Here is a 20,589-nt window from a genome sequence, read left to right as displayed (position 1 = left end):
CCACCGCCCCGCCAACGCCCCGCCACCGCCGGTGACCACCGCCCCCATCCTGAACCCTAAGATAGATAGTGGGGTACCTCTCCGGCGAGCCCCCCTCCCTGCTGCGGCTGGTTCTTCCTTCACCCCGGCGAGTCCACCCCTTGAAAATTGACTGACCCAAAAGTCGATTCAGTCGACTGAAGTGTAGCCAAATCGGAGCAGCATCACAAGCAAGAGCAAGAGCGAGAGCAGCAGCACGAGCAAGAGCAATAGCAAGAGCAGACCAGGCAGGGGACCGAGAGCAAGAGCAGAGCAGCAGCGCGAGCGAGAGCTAAAGCAGCAGCAACTCCTACTGATGTGAACGTCGCTGCCGAGGGAGCGACGCCATGGAGGAAGTGGCCGGCGACGCCGCCGTGGATGGATCCGCGCCGTGTCGGCTCGGGACCGAGCGCCGGCAGCACCGTGAGATCGAATCAAGAATAAAATGAGGCGATTAGTGTACAACCTCTTTGGTGGCGTCGATTAGGCCGCAGCTTCATCCGAGGTAACAGTGATGACGATGCTCTTCCGGTGGTGCAGGTGAAGACGGCGGTGTGGGAATGGAGGTGGCGCGAAAGACGAGGGGAACGTCGGGGCAGCTCCTTGGAGGTGGAGGACGGGGTGGTTGAACCAGCGGGACGATGAGATCGACGACGGATCCTCATCCGGTACGGTGGATGAGGGACGTCGAGGTGTTGCTATGGACGACGTCGTCGGGGAAGAGGCTCCGGCTGGGTGGCAGACACAGCAGGGTGTGGGGTTTCGTTGCGGGTTTTCGCCGCCCCGGTGTACGAATGTGTGGGCGGATGGGATGCCAGTGGGGAACCATGGCTTAGAGACGCGCTTGTCCGAAATGTGGGGTAAGTTACGAAAGTACCCCCCACCTATTTGAGGCGGTTCTTTCGGTTCAGGGGTACCACGGGCATTTCGCGTGTCGGGATTTCACAGTAGGTGGGAGTTTTTGCGCGCGTTGTAATTTCGGAATAGCAAGGCGCGGGTTGAGATGGAGGAAGTTGTTGGAGCATAACAAGACAAAGATGTATCTTAAATATTTCAGGCTAACAAGGCACGGGTTGAAGAGGCGGGAGTTTCGCAGCATGATAGACAGAGACGCTAGCTTCAATTTTCGGCATAACAAGGCGCGGCTTGAAATTTTGGAAGAACAAGCTTAATGCGTACCCAAAAAAAATACAATTTGTACCTCATCACGCACAACACACACACAAACACCATTTAGACTAGAGTAAGGTACAAGTGCATTGCACGCATGAGATTTGGCAACCAAATTATGAATAAATACCACATTATAGCATGCAAGCTTTGAGTCATATATGGATGATGTAGATGTTCGTTTAATTCTTATAGTTCATTTCATTCAAAATCATCTAGTTTTTATAAGAAAGCTAATCTATTTTAAGATTCATGGAATTGTGCGTTGTAAGACATAAAGTAAAAACAAATAATGGCAAATCATGTAGAAAAACATTTGGGCAATTCTGATACGGAAGATTCTAGAACAAATAAGAAGTGCTTGTGTTTTGATGTTTGTGCATTATGCTTAAGTTCAACCATGGAGTCTTCTAGATTATACATGTGGCGAAATATGGTGGAATCTAGATGATATCCAATGGCCAATAGTGCTCAAATTTTCCATCTTTGGACCATCAGATTCGCCTCATCCAACGACCATCTTTCAAAGTTAAAGTTACCCGCACACAATATGAAAAATATATAATATAATATATATATAGGGGTATAGATATAGATATGTGATGCGAAAGCCGCCCATCATCTCCAATTAGAATAGTGTGTCCATGCACGGATGCGACATGGGCAAATGATGTCTGCCATCGGTATCTCAAATTCAAATCAGTCTGATCTTGTTCAATGTGTATACATTACAAAATGCTCGTTTCCAAACCACACCGCGCAGATCTCCGTTATATTCATGCATGCATGGGTTTCAAACATCAGGATCTCTTATTCAAATATTTGAATTCAACTTTACATTGATTATGACCTCACCTATTCTTTTACACCCACACAGTAGTCTTCTCTTTATAATTGTACCACTAACTTTCTCTCGTGCATGCATGCACACACACTACCAGTCGAAATTATCTATCGCACGCATGCAATCTTTTTCTTCAGGTCGGTCTCCCATGAAGGCACACACCCGCACACATCCCCCTCTCCATCATACTGGGCATTCTTTATCTCTCACGCGTGCATGCGCAACGATCGATGTTCCTCTACGTATGTGTGTATATAGCTAGGTCTTTCATAGTTTTCCACACAAACCGATCAATCGATATATCCAGTGAGGTCTCACCCTCTTTCCCACGTCCACATCGATCAATCTATACCTCTCTATAAAGGATTAACATAAATAGCTAATACACCCACATTAATTATATATGCAATGTCCCCCTCTCATCATCCATGCCTTCCGCTTCATCTCTCAGACGCGTGCACAATGGCGAAGACAGGGGGCAGTAAGGGCCCTGCCCCCCTAACATCACTATATATCGAGGCTAATATGAATGTGATCATTAGACAATTGCTGCTAAAAAAGGTTTAATTTCATGAATTGATCCTCCTCGTAAAGGATTAGCAATGCTTGGCCCCCTAGCTCATTTATTTTTCATGGCTCCGCCACTGCGTGCAACAGCGCACGTGTTTGCCCCCTCTCTCTAAATATCGATCTCGCACTTGTGCATTCCTTCATAGTCTCCCTCTACTCGGCCCCTCGCACCATCTTCTAGCCCCCCACCGGATTTTGCCACATGTACAATCTAGCAGACTCCATGGTTGAACTTACGCATAATGCACAAACCTCAAAACAATAGTGGTTCTCTTTTGTTCAAGAATCTTCCGTATCATAATTGCCCAAACTTTTTTTCTAGTTGAATTGCCATTATTTGTTTTTACTTTATGCTTTACAACGCACAATTCCTTGAATCATAAAATAGATTAAGGGCTTCTTTGATTCAAAGGATTCTCAAAGGAATTTTGGAGGATTCTAATCATTAGGAATTTTTCCTATCTTGGTTGTTTGATTCGTAGGATTGTAAACCATAGGAATTTTTCCATATGATTCATTTCCACTAGATTTTTTTGACTATATACTGCAAGGCAACAGCCTCACAGCTCTTTATTCAAAACCCAAACAACCAAAGGTTCTCTGTACAAATGAGAAGAAAAGAAAGAAATAAAACAGAAAATACAAAGAGAGGTAATACTTATAAAGAAAGTTAAGGTAGAGAAGCTATCCAAGCTAACAGACTGTCCCTATATTTACATTTGATTCTGTGAGCTAGTAAAGAAATGTCATGTACAAAGTTCCTCCTCCAAGCTCTAAAGCTAGGGTTTTCATTTCGAAAGATCTTGCCATTCCTTTGAGTCCAAATGTTCCAAGCTGCAGTAAATACTACCTCAGAGTAGAAAGGCCTATTGAAGTCTTTCCTAGATGCTGAAGCCATCATGTAAGTAGACAGATTGGGTGCTGCTGGCCATGTAATCCCAAGATAATTCCAAACTCTTTGACTAAAATTGCAAGAGAGGAAAAGGTGGACTCTATCTTCATGGAAGGAAGCCAGGCACAGGACACAAGTATCATCCTGGATAGTCCACTGCCTTCTCTGCATCATATCTCTTGTGTTTAGTCGATCCATCAATAGAAGCCAACCAAAAACCTTGATTTTGAGGGTACAGGAACAATTACAAATGTACTTGAAGATTGGGTCAACCCTCAAATGAGAGAAACTGAACTCATAATAGAGCTTAGAGTGGAACTCTCCAGATTTAGATGGCCATTTCCAAACATCCAAGCTGATTGGTTGTAACAGAGTCTGTAGCTGAATCAGTTCGAGATATGCCTCTGAAGAGAAAGGTTGATGGAAACCTTCAGTAGCTGACTGCTGGGAGAAAAATGAATGAAGTCTAGGGAAGCGATCCTTAAGAGCAATCCTTCGGTTGTCAATGTGCCAACAATCAAGCCAAAAAACCACAGTGTCTCCAGCATGCACCTGTGGTGTGGCAAGCAAACAGAATCTATCATACAACTTGAGCACATCACGCCACCAAAAGGATCCACAGAGCTGCGTAACTTGTGGTGGCGATGAATGATAGTAGGAGTCCCAAATAAGATTAACCCACGGTACATCTCTCTTATTGAAGAACTTGAACAAGTGCTTAATGAGCAGAGCCTCATTTTGCACTCCCAAGTGAAGGACTCCTAGCCCACCATACTTCTTTGGCTTACAAACCAACTCCCAAGCTGCGAGGGATTGTGTCAGAGTTTCAGAATTCCCCCTCCAAAGGCACTGCCATTCAATCCTTTCAATTTGCTTGAGGATACCTTGCGGTATAGATAAGGAGCAGAGAAAGTAAATTGGCATGGACGTGAGAGCTGACTGCAGGAGCTGGAGCCTACTGCCTTGGTTGAGGAGACAAGAGGTTGCAGATAACCTTCTCTCAATACGATCAACAAGAGGCAACAGATCATAGATTGTTGGCCTAGAGGTGCCCATGGGTAAGCCAAGATACGTGAAGGGCATTGATCCAACCGAGCAGCCCACTAAAGCAGCAATACGAGCTCCTTCTTCATCAGACATGTTCATTGGGATTAAGGATGATTTACTGAAGTTGACACGCAAACCCGTGGATTCAGCAAAACTGTGTAACATATCCTTGACCGCAATCAACTGACTGTTAACCGCCGGCAAAACAATCAGAGTGTCATCTGCGTACTGAACAACCGGATAGTCATTGGACCTAGTTGGGATTGGTAAGCTGAGGATATTACGGCTGCACATGTCATTCACTACGGATTGCAGAAGATCCACCGCAATAACAAAGAGGAGAGGCGAGAGTGGATCGCCCTGAGGAACACCACACTTGAACTGAAAGTGTTGGCCCGGAACTCCATTTAACAAGATTGCAGAAGAGCCAGATGAAAGCAGGTTACTGTCCCACCCATTCCAACGATCATCAAAGCCTTTAAATTGGAGGATTTTCAGAATGGCATCATGCTCAATCGTGTCAAATGCTTTAGTAAAATCCAGCTTCAATAAAACAATGGGCCCCTTTGAAGCTTTGCATTGGTGTATATATTCAAAACACCATGCAAGGCAGTCTTGGATTGAGCGACATTTGAGGAAGCCATATTGGTTTCGGTGGATGCATTGAAGAATTACTTTCTGCAGCCTATTTGCCAGGAGTTTGGTTAAAAAATTTAGGCAAGTATTAGTTAAAGATATTGGCCGGAAATCACCAACAGACTCAGGGCTTAACTTCTTTGGAATGAGGGTAATGAGAGAGGTGTTCAGACATTCCAAACTGCAGTTTCCTTCATAAAACTCTGTAACCAACTTCATAAAATCATCCTTAAGAACACTCCAACATCTCTTCAGAAATAGATCTGTAAACCCATCCGGTCCAGGAGCACGGTCATAAGGTAAATGCTTAATTACCTCCTCCACTTCATCATCATAGAATGGCCTGGACAAATCCTCAAGTCCCTCAACTCTAGTCAGGAGGTTATTAAGATCGAAATTCATTCGAATACCCTTGGCATTTCCCATGCGCTGCTTGAAGTCAGACCAAAACATGGAGGCTAACTGCTGATGATCAGTGATGACCTCACCTGCATTATTCTTGATGGAGGTGATGGTATTCCTTCGGTATCGTTCTGTAGCCATGGCATGGAAAAATTTCGTGTTTTCCTCGTCCACTTTGATGGATCTGATGGTATAGTGTTGTTTCCAGTAGATAAATTGCAAGCGAAGGATATCTTCAAGATGGAGTTTAACAATTTTACGAAAGTTTAACTCTGGCCAAGTGAGTACCCGAAGCTCCTCCAAGCCATCAAAGTGCAGAATCACCTTATTGCAATCAAAAATGAGGGCTTTAAGTTTTGAAAGGCTTACATGCCACTTCTTAAGCGCATAACGTAGGGCTTTAAACTTGGCCGAAATCGTACCAGAAGCAGAAGATCTCTAAACAGGCCTGTTCCAAACTTTAGCAACATAGTCAACAAAACCTGGGAGATTGACCCAATAATTTTCAAACTGGAAGACTTTGGCTTTCGGGATAGAAGTGGCAATAGAAACTACACAAGGTACATGGTCTGAAGCCGTCCGTGCAAGGGGCATGACCATAGTATTAGGGTGATCTGAAGTCCAAGGTACCGTGTTGAAGAACCAATCAATCTGCTCCAGTAGTGGATTTGTTTGCATATTTGACAATGTAAATTGTCTTCCTTTTATTGGTAGCTCCACCAAGCCGAGGTGACCAATGATTTCATTAAAAAGAAAAATATCATTAACATTACCTCCTGGCAGGTTCCGGTTTTCCAAAGAACGCATGAAGTTAAAGTCATCAAGAAGTAGCCATTTTTCATCCGTCTGAATGTTCAGGTTATATAACCACTGAGCAAATTCATCTCTAGCAGGATTCTGACAGGGACCATAAACTGACACTAAAGACTAAACTTCAGAAGTGTGCGCAGACATGAATTCCACAATGATGCCATAGGAGTGGGCTTCAATTAATTTCCCAGAAAAGAAAGCTGCATTCCAAATGATCAATAGACCACCAGACGCCCCAGACGATGGCATATACACAAAATTATCGAATTGTCGAGGACAAAATTTCCTAAGAAAACGCTGATCAATATGCATGCACTTAGTTTCTTGCAAACAAACGATAGAACACCCACTTTCCTCTATCTTTTGCTTAACTGCAAGTTGCCTTGCTTCAGAGTTAAGGCCAGACACATTCCAACACAGAATCTTCCAGTCTCTAAAGATTGTTTGATTCATTACAAACAAAGTAGAAAAGAAGCAAAAGTAGATCACGCAATGATCTACAGCATCCACTGAACAGCAGCATAGAGTTCAACATTAGGTAACAAAAGAAACGATAAGTGGTGATTAAAAGGGTTCGCCAGCGACCCAAGGTGTGACCAGCTTCATTCATCATCAGAACCCTTGGAAGAACTGGCTTCAGATGGATCGGCTACAAGCCTCTCCGCTGTTATCTTCTCAGGGGCAATCCACAGGAGAGCACCAATGCGTTGAAGGTCAGAAATTGTGGTCGGAGGTGGCACAACTGGCTCATCAGGAGCGGCTGAAGTCTTGGCCGGCATGGCACTGGTTTTGCGCTTCTTAGAGCGCTTGACAGGCTGTGGGCTGATTGTTCCTGGGGGCGCATGACGGAAGCCATCACGCAAGGCACTAAGCCGTGCACTATGACGGACTTGAGAATCGAGAAGAATCGGCCCAACAAAAGCAGATTTATGAGATCTCTTGTTGCAGATGACAGGCATAGCAGAGAATTGAAACTTCTTTGAGACCGGTTCAGACAGAGCTGGAGGTTCATCGAAGCATAAGGCGCGAGCAACAGGGCGCTTGAAAGGCGGAAGCTGTCGCAAAATCTCAGGGGCAGTAGCAGTAGACAAGCTGAACTCTGAACTTCGAAGAGAGATACTATGATTCCAAGCATGTTTGACAAAGTTAAACAGAGGCCTCTGCAAAGGTCGAGGGATGACTACCGAATCAAAAAGCTGCATGTACTTACTGAAAGTACGAGTCCACTGCATGTGTGGTGGCAGAACTGGGCCAAAAACCGTAAGAACCTGACCAATATGGAGAACCTGATGAGCTGGAAGGTGTGCTTGAAGATGTAGAGGAACAATATCAGCCATATGTACAGCCGCAGGGCCATTGTCATTGTTAACTGAATCATCTGAAACTTGCAGCACTATCGACTCTTGAGACTGGATAGGTTCTTCAGGTGCTGCAGCATTGTCAGGGACGGCATCATGTTGAGCATTATCATTGTCAACAACAGGAGGAGGCACATCATTCCATCCAAGTTCAGGAAATTCAGGCAGTACCCAGTTGTGATTGTTGAAGTGCATCTGCCAGGGAGGGGATGTGGATTTCCATCTAAAGGCATTTGATCTTCATCAGCAGGCAACACATCCGCAAAATCCGCAGACAGGACATAAACTGGAGCAGACCATGAGACCCTAGTACCACCAAAATCTCCAAACTCCCAATAAACCACACCTCGAGGCACCATAGTGGGGGCAGGGAAAGACACATATGCAAGAGTCTGCACCAGCAGAGGATCGGCCTGATGCCAATAGTGGAAACGGCCAAAAGTGCTAATCACATTCGTAATGTATTGTTGCATGCGATAATCTAGAGGGATTCCCAATAGCATCACCCAACCACGATGAAAACCCTGAACGGCTCTGTAATTTGTCCCCTCATCATGCGGAATAAAACAAACAAAACGGTCATTGCCCAAATCAAAGGGCGGATGATCCACCATGATTTGTCTAGAGATTGCACTATGGAATCGGAACAATCCAACTCCTTGGATCCAAGGTTGAGTCTCAAGAACCTCTCTTTCCAACTAATTAACAACAAAGTCACTAGCCATGTTACGATAGAGCTGAATCTCCTCAGGCAGAGGCGCTGGCTCGACGATGCCAATCGCATACTCTTCATGCCTTATGTCAGGCGCAGCAGCTGGAGCAAAAAAGGTACGGGGGAGACTTAGCAGCCCTCCATCGATGATCTCGAAGCTCGATGGCACGTACGGTAGAGGGTCCAGCTCAAAGTTGGCCATCTCCGGTGAAGATGTTGTTTGCGAGTGCGGCGATGACGATGGTGGTGAGTTTGGGGGTGGCGGCGTTTCTGGTCATGGGGTTGATGGTGGTGGAGCTGAAGGGGGTGGTTGCAGTGGTGGTGGAGGAGGCGGAGCTGGGGGTATGGGGGTAATGGTGGTGGCGGAGGTGGAGCAGGCTCTGATGACGAAGCTGGATGCAACTCGTCGACAGGACGTATCAATGAGCAGGCTGCAGTGGTAGGTTGGAGGGAACTCGAGGCGTCAAGCTATAAAACCGGTGGTGGGCTGTCAGATGGACTCTCAATGACGCGTGGGACCCACCTAAAACCTCCTGCCGGAGCAGATCCTGTGCAAGATCTTGCCCTGTGGCCTGACCAAAAACAACGGCGACAACATGTTTGATTGGTGCAACTGGAGGTGATATGTGCCATAGAAAAACAATTGTGACATTTCCAAACTTTAAACGCCATTTCATCAACCATAGAAGAAAATCCCTGTAAATCCTCAACAGACTGTCCCAAAATCCGGGTGGGCGATAAGTTATGATTCTGATTGACTTGCCCTGCATTGGGAGATTCAGCAAGCACCGAGATCGGAGGGCTTACGCATGTCTCTGAAGGTGGGCTTATGCATGTCTCTGAAGGTTGGCTGGTGGGCTGGATATGGACAGTCTCAGAAGCAATGGGCCCATCAACTACTGATAAGCCAGGAGGGTTTGAAAAAACCCCGGACCCGCCCAACAGGTGCTCCGAAGATTGAGGAACCAACTCATGCGAGATTGACGCAGATCGAGTGGCTGGTGAAGGGACCATGCCAAAACAGATCGGTGGGGTGGCCACCGTCCACTGGAGTTCCGGCGCTGTAGGAGAACGAATAATGACTCTCTCACGATGATTAAGAACATAACCCGCATCTTGGACAGTGTCAATGCATGATTGTGTGGCAGGATATTGATAACCTTTGCAGGCAGGATAGTTTTGAAACATAGCAAAAGAAAGTTTCTTCCTGCAACTAGGGGCAGACTTCAAAGAAGATTTAACAGGGGGTTTATGCATGGCCATCAAACCCATTGTAGCACGACGTTTTGTAGGACTAACAAAAATCCATTCAGCATCACATTCTTTTCTCCAAATCAAAACTTCACGTCTCCAATTAGGTCCAACATGGCCCCAAAGGTGGAAGAAACACTTAAAATGCTCGCAAGCAAAATATCGAAGAGCAAGAACGTAGAGGCCAACTTTTTTGCGTGAAACATGAAAGGAGAATACCTTGTCACGTATAATGGAAACCATGAACTCAATCGCTGATCCACCAATAGCGGCCTCAAGAGCTGCAGCAACCGAATCCTCTGGTAGGCGGAAATTGTGCCTACTAAACGAGACCACCATAATGAATGGATCCGTCCCTTCTGATGGATGAACCGAGACGCCACAAGATCTGTAGATCTCATTTGCAAAAACCATCCCCTTGGAGAAATCCAAGCCAAGGGTAGAACCAGAACCTTGATCCATCGAAGATGGTGATCCCGTACAGAGGAGGAGACGCCGGAGAGGATGAGTGGATTGGTTTGGGAGATTAGTGGCTAAAGGTGGAGATCACCGGAGAGCCTATCGGCGTGGGTGGGGGAGGGGTGGGAGCCATCAGCCATGTATTGTGGAACAGAGGGAGTGCTTGTCATCAAAATGAATAAAAAGTGGATCAGTAAGCATTTGCACTATATTTCATAGGAAACATCCCATCCACTCAAACCTCTTTGAAAGAATTCTGCGTTTTTTCTATGCACAATCAAACACTCGTACAATCCTTTAGGATTCAAGACGACATTCCACTATAATCCCATGTTTTTCCTATTCACGCGTTCTTAGCTTTTTTATAAAAACTAATTGATTTTGAATGAGATGAACTATAAGAATTAAACGAAGGGCTACATCACGCATATATGACTCAGAGCTTACATGCTATAGTGTGGTATTTATTCATAATTTGGTTGCAAAATCTGATGCGTGCAATGCACGTGTACCTTACTAGTACTTCGAGTATGTGCAAAACATGTAAATTAGAATACCAATGGAACGCTACACAGTGTCTCTCTTACAGTTCATGAAGCCATGTGGCACATGTGGAGGCGTTGTCGCGACCTCCTTGTGTGGATTGATCACAGTGATGTGCTGCTGGTTCCATAAGAATGTACTCGTCCTCCTTGAGCTATACTGGCGGTACATGCACGAAGCGAACATGTGCACGCATGCCACGCACGCACTCATTCCCTCGCACGCACACGCGGGTACACGGGCTGACGCAATTTTGTACCAAGATCCACCCCATTTGATAATTTGACGCGTGTAAAGTCGTTCACTTCATTGATGGTCAATTAATATAGCGCATGCAAATTGAGTGGACGTGAGGGAGGAAGAAAGACATTATTACTCCACTGCACGCATGCGAGTAGTTAAATCGTGGGTTGCTAGTAGTACTTCCATTGGTCTCCTTCGTATTTTGTGCCAATTTTTGACAGTAACATAATATTTACGCATTTAAGCAGTGTAGTACTTGAAATTTATGTTCCGCTAAACTCATCGGGAGCCGTTTCGGGCCTCGAAACCAAAACCATCAATTAATCTTTACCTTGTTCCCATCACATTCGAAAGCCTTCTCACACCTACTAGTACGTACCAAACCTGAACGTGTTCCCACTATGGAGGTATTAGTACTACTAGTGCTAGTACTTAGGTTATAAAAAGGGGAACTACCTAACCGAAATTACTCTAGCTTTCCTCCTCATAAGTGCTTCTTCTTCGTCCATCATTGCCATGGCCGGTGAGAAGAGCTCTAGGTCGAGAACTACTCGTAACAAGGGAGCTGCAACCAAGGCCGCGGAAAAAAAAGAGGGCTCGCTGCCACGCAGAGACCTCAAAAGATCTCTCACGGGCAAGTGATGGCTCCCAGGAGCGCCCTAGCCGCGGAGGCGAACATGCCGAGCAGGTGGAGCTGGAGTCGTTATCCCTCGACGGCATGCCCGATCAGCTCAATAAGCACCTCAATAAGCAGAAGGAGTTCATCCAAGGCCTGACGGAGTTGCTGAAGGAGAGCCTCGACGACATGCCCGTTGAGCTCAATCAGCAGGGGGGGTTGACCGCCGGCTTGGTGATGCTGCTGAAGAAGAGCATTGCCTCGAAGAAGAAGGCGACCGGCAAAATCCTGCGACTTCAGGAGGACAAGGCGAAGCTCTGCCACGAGATCGACCTATTGAAGGAGAAGAATGCCGGCTGGAAGAAGCTGTATGAGAATAGTAGTTCCTCGATGAAGATGTTGTAGACCCTCGTAATGGAACAGAAGGAGGAGTTGGCGAAGCTCCGCGTCGAGCACCCGGCTGCTGTCAAGGTACGTAATGCGGACGTGGAACAGATGATGAAGGCTCGCGTCGAGAAATCCCGCGTCATGGACAGAATGAAGAAGATGGCGGAGGAGACGAACAAGGAGATGGAGGTCGTGGAGTTGATGAAGAAGCAGTTACGACTCCGCGGCGAATTAGATCATTTGGGGTGATAATCTTCCTTCTTCTTTTGCTGTTGTGTTTCATCTTTTGCTTCAGGTGTTTCGCCGCACGTGCCATGTTCTCTGCGAGGCATGAATAGAACAATGGTTTTTGTTTTTTGAGGGAATGAATAGAACAATGCTAACAATGAGATGACTAGCAAATTAGATCATTTTTTATCACCATATGGCACTAGGCTGCCGTGTTTCGTGCTCCTCCGTCGCAGTACTACTCCAGTGGAAAACTTAAGTATACCGCACGGTTCTTTGCTCCTCCTCGATCAGGTCGTCGGCGCATTTATACGAGTAGTCAAATCACAAGGCCCCGCCTTCCAGCAGTAATGAGCCGTCAAATCACAAAGGCCCTCGCCTGTCGTGAAACCGACCAAGCTAGACTGCCCCGCCCTCTAGCCTTTTAAAAAATGTATACTTTTGTACAGCACTAGTATCGATGGATTGCGCCATGGAGCAAAACTTGAAATTAAAAAAAAGGTGGTACATATAGAGAGCGCTCGTCGCCAAATTATGCATATAGTACTATTAAAAAGGCTAGTCACAATAATGGTGTCCAGCACAACCCACCCCTCAAATAAAGCTAAGCACCCTGGAATTCTTTGACAAAACTAAGCACCCTGAAATTCTTTGACAACTAAACTGCTGGCTATATGATGTTGGCCATATATATTGTACGTATATAATGTGAAGAAAAGAGTGGTAGTACTATACCAACTAAAAGATGAAATGTAAGAAATACTAGTATGTACTTACTGAAGAGTTAAGGTAACAAGAAGAAACATAACATAGTTCTGCTGGGGGCTCAGCACAACACACCCCTCAAATTAAATTAAGCACACCTGAAATTAAACTTTGCAACTATTCCGGTAGACACTGCATTAGAACCACCATGAGCAACGACACTGCCACCTTACTCGGAGTCCTCGTCCATGTCCTTGACTTCGTCCTTGTCCCTCTTCCTCTTGGCCAATACTTCTTTGCTTGAACCGCCAACTTGGTTGTTGCTCTTCATCGAACCCTTGTAGATATTGAAACAAAGGTAGCCATCCATTACAGCATACTGGATGTGGTCTATATCTAGTACATTCCGCTGCCATGCATGACGATGAAACGTGTATGGAGGTTTCTCTAGTTTACCGTACGAAGGATGAACCATGGCTCCTGCCAGGGTCAGCATTGAAGGCTGACAAGAGGACACCAGCCGATTCTTTTGGAGGTCGAAGGTGTTTCCTACAACGAGGCCTATCCGACGCAGGACTTCTTTGTCGTTACCAAAGTATACAATAACGAATTTGACTAGGTTGCTCTCGAGGAAGTCCTTAAAATCCTGGCACTCAACGTCGGCATGGCATATGTGGTAGACCAAGCATAAGTCATGCACGCAAACCTGGATCACGGCGGGCTTCTTACTCTCTTCGTCCTTTAGATCCTTCTCTCGTCCCATGACTGTGGTGTACTCAACATCTAGCCCAACAACCCACTCATCATCTGAGTCTTCGAACATGCGTATGAAGCGAGAAAGGCATCCTTTCACCGTCGCGGAAGAACGGGTGTAGATGACGTCGAACTCATCGCCGGTGATGGTTCTAACCTTGTACTCACCGCCGATCGGGGAGATTTGGAATGCCATGGATTTGGGAGGAGGGTTAGGATTAGTGGAACTGTCGTAATGTGAATGGACGGGATGACTAGGAGCGAACCGCCGTAGTATTAAAGGACGTGCGGGGACGAGTAGGAGCGAACTGCCAGCGTGCGAACAGCAGGGTAGTGGCTTTCCATTCTCCCATGATACGGGCTTCCGACAGCCCTTGGATCGGAGATCGAACGGTTCCATGGCGTGATTCTATACCTATGGGTGAATATCCTATCCTAGAGGGTTATTCTGCAAATTTTTAGCAACCTAGCATGCGACCGTTTGATCTCGGATCCAAGGGCTGCCAGCAGCCCATATCATGGTCGCTCCTACTACGACCGTCGCGTCACTCGCGCGGTCACACCCTTGGAGATTTAACACGGTGCGTTAGGCTATCTGATGTTGGCATGTCATACATAGTCATCACTTAGTCACTCATACTACAACAAGGTTGGCTATAAGTGTATTTTTTTACTCCTCTCTATCTCTTTCTTCATACTCCCTCCGTCCCATAATATAAAAATGGTCTATGCTTCGGGCCCGTCAGCGCAGAAGCGTCGGATATGGATCCCCCACAGCATGTACCACCCAACTACACCTGCACCAAGACAGTCCTATGCTGCACCTCGTCTGCCTCCTCCACCGGAGAGGCAGCCTCTTGGAGTTGTACCACCCCAAGCTCCTACTCCCAATCCCAATAATGGTCTATGCTTCAAGTGTGGCCTTCCAGGTCACCGCTCCAGGAAATGTCCTTAGAATTAGAATCAACTGGCTCTTCCTGCTGCTAGTCGTGGTAACAATCAACCCCGCAGCAACAATGCCCGACCTTATGGTTGTGGGCAGGCTAACCACATTGATCTGAATGAAGCTCAAGACCAGCCTGCTACTATGATGGGTACTCTCCTTGTTAATTCAGTACCAGCTTCTATTTTATTCGATTCAGGAGCATCACATTCATTCATGTCAGAAAATTTTGCATACGCACATGACATTCGGTGCGAGCCCATGAACACTCTGATAGTGGTATGCACCCCTGCGGGTCAGTGTCGAACTACCATGATTGGTCGTGACGTCCCTGTTGAAATTGAAGGGTTGGAATTTCATGTTTCTCCCATTATTCTGGAGTCTTCCAATATTGACCTCATTCTGGGAATGGAATGGTTGAAAGCACATACTGCCTCTATCATTTGCGCCACCAAAGTCGTTCATCTCCTACATCCTTCCGATGAGATAGTAAGCTACCATGCTTAGATTGTTCAAAACACTGAAGCACGACTTTATGCTTTGAATGTGTTGAACGCAACACCTCTTGAGGGAATTGAAAAGATTCCAGTTGTTTGCGACTTCCTAGATGTATTTCCAGAAGAACTTCCAGGAATACCCCCTGCCCGGGCTGTCGAGTTCGTCATCGACTTGAAACCAGGCACCGTTCCTATCGCCAAACGACCCTACAAGATGTCGCCTCATGAGCTCCTTGAACTTAAGGAGGAAATCGACAAATCTCTTTGCAAGGGTTTCATTCGTCCAAGTTCCTCTGCTTGGGGAGCACCTTCTCTCTTTGTCAAGAAGAAGGACGGAACAAACCGTTTGGTCCAAGACTATCGTCCTATCAACCAAGCTACAATTCAGAACAAATATCCCCTTCCTCGGATCAATGATCTGTACGATCAACTGGGTGGTTCATCGATATTCTCTAAACTCGACTTGAGGTTGGGTTACCACCAGATCCGTGTTCGTGAAGAGGATATTCCAAAGACCGCATTCGTGACTCGTTATGGTTCTTACGAGTACACAGTTATGTCTTTTGGCTTAACCAATGCTCCAGCTACATTCTCTCGTCTGATGAACTACATATTCATGGATTACCTCGACAAGTTCGTTGTAGTCTATCTGGATGATATACTGGTATATTCAAAGAATAAAGAGGAACATGCTGAACATCTTCGTCTTGTTCTGGAGAAGCTTCGAGAACATCAACTTTATGCCAAGTATTCCAAGTGTGAATTCTGGTTACCCGAAGTCACCTACCTTGGTCATGTCATCTCCAAGGATGGCATTGCCATCAACCCAGAGCGCATTCAGGCTATTCTTGACTGGACCCCTCCGAAGACTATCAAGCAAGTCAGAAGCTTTCTCGGACTAGCCAGCTATTGTCGCTGCTTTGTTGAGAACTTCTCCAAGATTGCCAAGCCACTGACCAATCTGCTACACAAAGGCGTTAAGTTTGATTGGACTGAAAAATGTCAGGAAAGTTTCTAGACACTCAAGGACAAGCTGACTTCTGCCCCAGTGCTTGCTCCCCCTGATTCTCACAAGGACTTTGTCATCTATTGCGATGCCTCACGAAAAGGATTAGGATGTGTCCTAATGCAAGAGCGCAGAGTGATTGCTTATGCCTCCCGTCAAGTGCGTCCTCACGAAGAGAACTACCCAGTTCATGACCTCGAGCTTGCTGCGGTTATCTTTGCACTGAAGCTATGGCGACAATACCTTCTCGGTAATCGTTGCGAGATCTTCACCGATCATCAGAGTCTGAAGTACCTGTTTACTCAGCCAAATCTGAACCTCCGTCAACAGCGATGGATGGAAGTTATTTGCTGACTACAACTGCGGTATATCCTATACCCCTGGTAAGGCTAATGTAATTGCTGATGCCCTGAGCCATAAGTCTTATTGCAACAATCACATGGTCTTCAAAGCTCAACCCCGCCTTTATGAAGAGCTATGCAAGCTGAACCTCCAACTAGTTCCACAGGGTTCTCTGAATAACCTTGTCCTAGAACCAACTCTGCTGAAAGCAATTAAGTCTGCTCAAGCCAAAGATGCTCACGTTGATTTGATGAAAAAGGATCTTGCATTAGAGAAATCCAGAGATTTCTTCTCACTTGGTGAAGATGGAACCTTATACTTCAGAGATCGTATTGTAGTACCCCGGTTCGAGCTTATGACAGAGAAGGTGATGAAAGAAGCGCATGACACCCCTCTCTCTATTCATCCGGGGAGTACCAAGATGTATCTAGACATTCGTCAGAAGTACTGGTGGTCTAAGATGAAGCAAGACATTGCTCGATATATTGAAGAATGTGACGTTTGCCGTCGTGTCAAAGCAGAACATCAGAAACCGGCTGGACTTCTAGAATCGCTTCCGATTCCTGAAAGGAAGTGGGATAAGATCCAAATGGATTTCGTCACAGGCCTTCCCAAGTCTCAGAAAGGTAATGATGCTATATTTGTCGTCATCGACCAATTCTCGAAGGTTGCTCACTTTCTGCCAGTCAAGGAGACAATCACTGCTAGTAAATTAGCAAACTTGTATATCTCTAGAATTGTGTCACTCCACGGCATTCCAAAGGAGACCAGTTCAGACCGTGGCAGTATATTCACTTCAAAGTTCTGGGATAGTTTCCAAGAGGCAATGGGAACTCATATTACCTGGAGCACTGCTTATCATCCCCAATCCCAAGGCCAAGTCGAGCGAGTCAATCAAATTCTTGAAAAAATGCTTCGAGGTTGTGTTATTTCTTTTGGCAAGAAGTGGGAAGAATCTCTCCCTTATGCGGAGTTCTCTTATAACAACAGCTATCAAGCCAGCTTGAAGATGGCACCCTTCGAAGTGCTCTATGGACGTAAGTGTCGAACCCCTCTGAATTGGTCAGAAACTGGGGAACGGACACTCATTGGTCCGGATATTATTCAACAAGCTGAAGAGCAGGTTCGCATTGTCCGGGATAATCTCAAGGCGGCCCAGTCCCGCCAGAAGAGCAACTATGACCGGAAACACTGGGGTTCAACTTATCAACCTGGTGAACAAGCTTATCTGCGTGTCACTCCTTTGAGAGGCACTCATCGATTCGGTGTCAAGGGCAAGCTAGCTCCACGCTACATTGGTCCCTTCCGCATTCTCGCCCGTCGTGGACTGGTGGCTTATCAATTGGAGTTGCCACCTCAGTTCTCTCATGTTCATGACGTCTTCCACGTGTCGCAACTTCGTTGATGCTTCAAGGATCCAGAACGTGAAGTGGATCCGGAATTGATTGAAATTCAAGATGATCTCACATACAAAGAGCATCCGATCCGCATTCTTGATGAAGCTGAACGTCGAACCCGCCAGAAGGTTACCAAGTTCCTCAAGGTGCAATGGTCGAACCATTCTAAAGATGAAGCCACTTGGGAACGCGAGGATAACCTCCGTGCTGAATAACCCGACCTGTTCCCTTCTACCTCATAATTCTCGGGACGAGAATTTCTTTTAGAGGAGGAGAGTTGTAACACCCCGGTGTAATGATGCTACAGTAACCCCTGGGGTTAAGTTAATTTTTTTGCTAAACCTGTGCCTCATCATTATTGTCTCATGTTCTTTCACATTCCAGTTGAATTCAAATTCAAATTCTGTGTGAAATTCAAAATTGCTCAAACATGAAACTAAAATGTTCATCATGTGGCAAATATTCTTTTGACAATATTGGTGGTGATCCAACTTTTTTTGCAAATTGTTTAACTGGCCTAAAATAGCTATAACATAAAGTTGTTAAAAGAAAAGAAAAAGTCAAAACAAAAGCAAAAAAGAGAAAAGGGGCTAGACCCCCTGGCCTCACCTTGGGCTTCGGCCCACCCGAGCCAACTGCCCATGCTAGGCCGGCCCACTCCCCCCTGTCGCCTTCCCCCTCCCCCACTGTGCGAGCGACCGCGTGCGCACATCGCCGCCGAACCACCTCGCCGGCCACGCCGCTACAGGCGCCGCGGAGAGGATAAGGGCGACGCCTCGAGCCCTCCCCATCACCTACCGCCACATCCACTCCCCCTGGACGCCTCACCATTTCCCCCTTCTCTCTTCCTCGCTCGCTCATTCCCCTCTCTCTAACCCGAGCGCGCCCGCGGCCATCCTCCGTTGTCACCGCGGCCACCGGAGTCGTATCATTCTCCAGACCTGTCCACAAGCACCGTCGACGTCTTCTCCCTCTTCCCCGCCCTCGCGTCCAAGCCGGGGGCCACTACATCGCCCGGATCGAGCCGACGACCATAGTGGATCGCCGGAGCTCCTCCGCTCCGTCCCTCGCCAACTCCGTCGACCCACTGCGCTCCTAAGCATCCAAGGGCCACCGTGAGCCGCATCGTAAGCCGCCGCACCGAACCCCTCTTCCCTTACCCTCTCTGCACGTGTAGTTGTCGTCCCCCTTGCAACCGAGCTCGCCGCTGCCCGCGCTCGTCTCCGGCGTGGCCACGGTGACATTTTGGTACCGTGCGCGCCACCGCCGTGAACACTGCGTCGCGTAGACAGCCCCAGCCCTTTTCGTATACTTGTTTGCGCACCGCAGTGCCATCGCCGTCGAAGCCCGAACTCCACCACCACCTCCACTCGTTGCCGGCACTATTTCCGGCAGCTCCAGCTCCGGCCGGCCTCACCACGCGACGCGGCAGGCTCTCCTCGTTCGAACGCGCCCGACCGCGCCCGTGTTGGCCCCCTGTAGGCAAATCCCGACCGTCTCCGGCGTCGTGCCGCCGCGGGGGAGGTCGCCGGAGCCTTATCCGGCGCCCTGTCAACGTGGTCGGTCAGGGCCACCCCCCTGGGTCACTGCCAGCGGGCCCCGCGGGCCCCTGTTGACTAAGTTGACTCATTCAACTTTGCTGACTGGGCGTCCCTTGTCAATGACAGGCGGGCCCCACTCGCTAATTAACTTCAGTGTAATTTAAAATTTTTAATTAACCTAAGCAGCCGTTGACACACGGGCCCCACGCACTTAATTAACCTTTTTTTAAATTAAAATAAACTCTGTTAAGGCCTCTGTCTCTACCAAGTGGGACCCACTGGTCAGTTTGACCTGGGCAGTGAGTCTGTTGACTGCTGACGTCATCTCATGCAATGCTGACGTCGTATTTCCTTTTCTGTTAATTTAAATAATTCCAGAAATTGTTTTAATCTTTGAAAATTCATAGAAAATAAACCATAACTCGGATAAAAATGTTTTCTACATGAAAGTTCCTCAGAAAAATCCAACGAATCCGAATACACGGTCCGTTCATCTGTCACATGCCCCTAGCATGCTGAACATGGGACATTCCCCCTCTGGTCATCTGTTTGACACAGGTCCGGAACCGGGAAAACATTCCCGGTTGAATTCCCCCTTCACCTTTATCGTGTAGCCATACGTTAGGTCACACCCGGCACATCATTTTGCCACGTTATGCTTTGTGATGCTATGTTTGCTTTATATTTACTGTTTCTTCCCCCTCTTCTCTCCGATAGACCCTGAGACCGATGCTGCCCCTGTGATCGACTACGTCGACGACGACCCCTCCTTGCCAGAGCAACCAGGCAAGCCCCCCCTTTGATCATCCCGATATCGCCCATTCCAGTCTCTTATGCTTGCATTAGATTTTACTACTGTTATTGATTGCTCCTATTCTGATGCATAGCCTGCTTTTGTACCGGCTTATTGTTACCTTACCTGCTTATCCTAAACTGCTTAGTATAGGTTGGTGGCCAAGCCATCAGTGACCCCCCACCTTATCCCTGTTTCCCCTGCTTCATCATTGAAGACCCGATCAACGGGATCGAAGACCAGGCCCCAGCACCGCACATCACTTTCCCCTTAGTTTCTCGACACTACTGGGTTACTACCGAGTGCCGAGGGTGAGACCTCTACAGCAGTTCTGATGTTAACCCTGTAGTGTAGCTATTCGGTCGTGGTCATCGAGGGTGATTTCCTCTTTAACCACTTCTGATATGACTCTGTCGTGCAACCCCT

This window comes from Triticum dicoccoides, chromosome 7B, assembly GCF_002162155.2.
Source record: "Triticum dicoccoides isolate Atlit2015 ecotype Zavitan chromosome 7B, WEW_v2.0, whole genome shotgun sequence".
NCBI lineage: Eukaryota > Viridiplantae > Streptophyta > Magnoliopsida > Poales > Poaceae > Triticum > Triticum dicoccoides.
This window is presented reverse-complemented; position numbering follows the sequence as displayed.